This window comes from Sceloporus occidentalis, unplaced genomic scaffold, assembly GCF_023333645.1.
Source record: "Sceloporus occidentalis isolate IW3139 unplaced genomic scaffold, rSceOcc1.0.p SCAF_3, whole genome shotgun sequence".
Classification (NCBI taxonomy): Eukaryota; Metazoa; Chordata; class Lepidosauria; order Squamata; family Phrynosomatidae; genus Sceloporus; species Sceloporus occidentalis.
The window spans coordinates 88,092,927-88,098,141 of NW_028316983.1; positions in this window are offsets into that span (position 1 = coordinate 88,092,927).

Consider the following 5,215-nt stretch of genomic DNA (forward strand, 5'->3'; position numbering starts at 1 on the left):
AGGGAAACATGACACTATGATGGAGAAAAATAATGGCTGGAATCTTCTTGGGGAGTTATGTCTCCCTAAGTAGATGTATGTCTGCCGGAATTAGAATTGGTCAGTTCCAAAACATCCATATCTAGTACAGGACTGCTGTAATGTTACTACGTAACAGAGCCAGAAAAGCAACCATTACAAAATGGGACTAATGCACAAAGAGTGGTAACTGGATCGGTCCTGATACACATCAGACACCAATGTGCATCAGGCACTCTTGTCAGCATCCTGTTACACATCTTCACAATTCACTAACAGCATTGTTTTTTGTGGGGTTTTCAGGCTATGTGGCAATGTTCCAGAAAAGTTTCTTCCTGACATTTCGCCAGCATCTTTGGCTGGCATCTTCAGAGAATGTTTGCCTGGAAAGGACTTGGGTATATATAATGTGTGACCTGGAAAGGCAGGAGTGAGTTTGCATGCATATTGTTTTTGTTGCTAATGGCAGGCCGAGGCTTGTTTCATTGTTACCATTTTTAGGCAAGGTAATCGAGAGGGCAGTCACCATTCAACACCAAGCAGTCTTGGAAGAAATGGAATTTCTAGATCCATTTCAAACCGGATTTAGAGTGGGCTACGGAGTTGAGACGGCCTTGGTCACCTTAGTCGATGATCTCCGTCTGGACATCAACAGGGGAAGTGTGATCCTGCTGGTGCTCTTAGACCTCTCAGCGGCCTTCGATACTATTGACCATGGTATCCTTCTGGAACGCCTGACAGAGTTGGGAATTGGAGGCTCTTCTTTGCAGTGGTTCCAATCCTACCTCTCAGGTAGATTCCAGATTGTCGCTTGGGGAGAGCTACTCGGTCAAGAGGGAGCTCAGGTTGGCCGTCCCTCAAGGCACAATTCTGTCCCCAATGCTGTTCAACATTTACATGAAGCCACTGGGTGAGATCATCTGGAGACGTAGAGCAGGGTGTTATCAGTATGCTGATGACACCCAAATGTATTTCTCTATGTCTCAGACTGTTGCAGTGACTAAGGATGGCATCTCTCCTCTGAATGCCTTTCTTGATGCAGTAATGGACTGGATGAGGAAAAACAAACTCAAGTTGAATCCAGGTAAGACGGAGGTACTAGCAAAAGGGACCTCCAATCTGGGAATGGAGTTATCCCAGCCAGTTCTGGACAGGGTCACACTTCCCCTGAAGGACACTGTTCACAGTTTGGGGGTGCTCCTGGACTCGTCTCTCCATTTGATGGCTCAGGTGGATGCGACGGTCAGGAGCACTTGTTATCAGCTTCGGTCGGTGCGCCAACTGTGCCCCTTCCTGGAGCGGGAAGACCTTGAAACAGTAATACATGTGCTGGTAACATCTCAGCTCGCCTTCTGTTATGTGCTCTACATGGGGCTACCTTTGTGTCAAGTTCGGAAACTTCTATTGGTACAGAATATGGCAGCCAGGCTGGTTACTGGCACACCTAGATCTGCCCATATCTCACCAGTTTTAAAATCATTTCATTGGCTGCCTATTAACTTCCAGACAAGATACAAAGTGTTGGTTTTAATCTTTAAAGCCCTACATGGCTCGGGTCCTGACTTCTTGTGGGGATGCTTTCTCCTATATTGTTCTCCCTGCACTCTTCGTTCTGCCAAGAAGAATCTGCTTCAACCGAAAAGGACTGGACTCTCTGCAGTGACCCAGCGTTCATTCTCAGCTGCTGCTCCCAGACTCTGGAATGGCCTGCCAGACAAGATCCATCAGATTACCACCTTGGAAACCTTTAAGAAGGCTATTTAGATGGATCTCTTCCGGCAGGCCTTTCCAGACTAGACCCCTCTGCTTACCTGCCTCCCCTGCCCCCTCCCTACCTTTTTCTCCTCTTTTTTTCCCATCCTCATCTCTATCCTATTCGGACCCTGCTATAAAATCTCTTATTTATTTTATATTATTGCTTTTAATGTCCCTTTGGTTTAATCCTTTTTAAGCATTACTTTGTTTTTATAACTGGGGGGAGGGATAGGGATTTGGGTGTTTTTAATGTATACCTTTTTAACTGTACTTGTTTTAATGCTGTAATCCGCTTGGATTCCCTGCAATTAAGCATATTATTATTATTATTATTATTATTATTATTATTAGAACCCAAAGGTACAATAATATATGCAAGCCTTCAAAACCTCTAGATCTCATCATCAGGCAATAATTTACAAAAAGGAGGCTGAAGGCAGTGGAAGCAGGAATGACTTGATTTTGACGTCAAGTTATCTGCTTTATTGGCTGCTGTGCTGGTTGTAGGTTTCAACTACCATAGCCCCTAGGCATGTTAGAAGCACAGATGGAAGAAGTATTTCAAAATCTAGCTAAAACTATTTCCGTCATGAGCAATGCTCGCAGGCTCCTTTATTGGTAGAGTTCTGATAAAATTTTGAAATTGTTTCCCCATGTTTTGGTAACATCTTGCCTGGTGAAGAGAACTTCAACTCTGTCATTTTGTTTGGTCAGCCAAATAAAAATCTGATTCCTATATCCTACATCCCCCCATGGCCAACATGGCTAGCTCTGCTCTGGACTTAGCAACACCCAAAGAATGGGGAGGGAGCTGTATCCACATTGCAGAAATAATTCAGTTTGACACTACAGCTGGCCCTTGGAACTCACGGGGGATCCGTCCTAGAATCTGTCCTAGAAGCACTGCCCTCCCTCTACTTTCTCTTCCATCCAGCCTTTAGTGTAAGCCAAAACAGTTATGCCTGCCATCACCTTAAATGTTCTTTGTCATTGTTTTCCTTTGCTTTCCTTTGCTTCATCATTTAAATTCTTTGTTGCATGTCTCTAAGTTTTTCCCTCGACTTATCCAAGAGTTATATCAAAATCCATAATTTTGTCCCCAAAACCTGCCCTTGACTTATACATGAGGTCGACTTATAATCGAGTATATACAGTAAAATAAAATAAACATGTAGGCCTTAAACAAAGTTTAGCATCAACAAGGTTCCCTAGAGTTCTTGTTTTTATATGATCTTTGTTTATTTTTGTCCTGTTTTGAAAGCTTGTGTACATTTCAATAAAATAAGATTAAAGACCATCTGTTGTCCAATTGGCAGAAAATATCACTGATTTAGCTAATCATTGACATGTATTTTAAAGATATTAACTTTCAAAATAAGTGGTTTTGGAAATATAGTCAGTTTATACAAATGTCTAGTGTATATTCATAGCTTGTGTACTTCCCTCCTTTTCATCTCTTTTCCTTCTCTTTCTTTTTGCCTTTCTTTCTGATCATACTTTTAAAAATCCAATGATTTTTTTAAAGAGGAGATATTGCAAAGAGCAGCAGCCTAAGCAAAATTTAAAGTCCCCCCCCTTTTTTTTTTTTAAATGTCCAATTAAATAAATTTTCAAATTTGCTTAAAGGTCAGTAGACAGTAATGGAATTAGTGCCTGTTGTAAAGTTGCTAAGGAAACGGGAACTCTGCTCTCTCTCTACACAAACACACACACACAGACACCGAAGCTGTATCCACACTACACAGTTATGTAGTTGTGTTTGTAACATAGGTATGTAGAGAGATCTTGTAGCATCTTTGAAACTAACTGAAAGAAAGAAGTTGGCAGCATGAACTTTCATAGATTTAAGCCTACTATCTCAGATGTGTTTGGATCCAAGGAAGTAGACTTAAGTCTATGAAAGTTCATGCTGCCAACCTCTTTCTGTTTTGAAGTGGGCACTCAAACAGAAATGCTCATAGACTTAGCCAAAGGGGACAGTTTTTGTAATTGCACTAGGTTCATAACTATCCTAATCCAGTCCAGTGAAAAGAGGTGTTCATGGTACACCCAAGTCTTGATTTAGCAGAGAAATGTTACTTTTATTGGATTATTTGCTTTACAGGATATGTAGCAGGAAGGAAATGCTCAGTTGCAGAGCAGGAAAGAGAGATAGAAAGAAACACAATGTGAAACAGAGTTTCTTCTTTGGTTGCCACTGCAATTCAGTTCACAGTTTTTTTTTTTTCATTTTCAACCTGGGTTTTGTTTCCTATTTTAAAAAGGTCTGACAAAATCTCCTGAGAAGTCCCTCCCCCCACACTTCCAAGTTCATAACTCCTCTGTGTGCGGAAGGTACAAGGGAAGGAGATCATCTGGAGCACTCCTTCTCAGCCTATCTGATGCGGGGGGGGGGGGGGGAATGAACAGAAATGTATTTAATGTGCCATGGACTGGTACCATATGTGTGTCTATTGGCTACTTTGTTGTTGTTGTTGGTATCTGCTCTTGAGTCGATCTCAACCCATGACGATCCCATAGATGAGACATCTCCAAGACTCCACTGCTCTGCTCAGGCCCTGCAAATGCATACCCTTGACCTCCTTAATAAAGTCCATCCATTTAGCATGTGGCCTTCCTCTCTTTCTGCTTCTCTCCACTGTTTCTAGCATTATTGTTTTTTTCCAGTGGGTCGTGCCTCATCATGATGTGACCAAAGTATGACAGCCTCAGTCTAGTCATCTTGGCACCCAGAGAGATTTCTAGTTTGATCTACTCTAGGATATGTTTGACTTCTTGGCTATCCATGGTAACCTCATGGCTTGATCTGCTCTAGGTCCCATTTGTTTGTCCTTTTGGCTGTCCATGGGATCCTCAGCACTCTTCTCCAGCACCACAGACCTTACCACACAGGGATTTTTTGAGCACAGAAGTAGGGTCAGTTCGCATTGGTCAGTGCGTATTCACATTATATCGCATCGTTCATTCACACTCGCGCTCTCTGAATACGCTTTGCCGATTCGTATTTGCGTCATATCGCATTGCTGTTTCACACCTGGGCGGCCTTCCGAATCGAGGTTTTGCGAATCAGCCAATGCGTATTCAGGCAAAGTGAGGCAAGTGCAGATTGGATTACCACACCAGCCCAATACAATGTGTATTGGCCGATTTGCATCGGCAGCCTTGCACATGCTCTGTGGGGCTCTGAACGGGGTGCAACATTTTTAACTTCCGGGGTGAAGAATGAGGTCACTGTTTAGTGCGTAATATCGCGAGAATTGCTGCCTTTAGCCACTTACGAAAGGGGTATGCACCATCTGTCTGTGTGTGTGTGTATGTATGTATATATAGATATATGCACACACATAAATACATGCATACTTACATACATACATACATATATGCATACATACATACTTATATATATACACATAGTGGTACAGCCAAAAGTGAGATGCCTTTT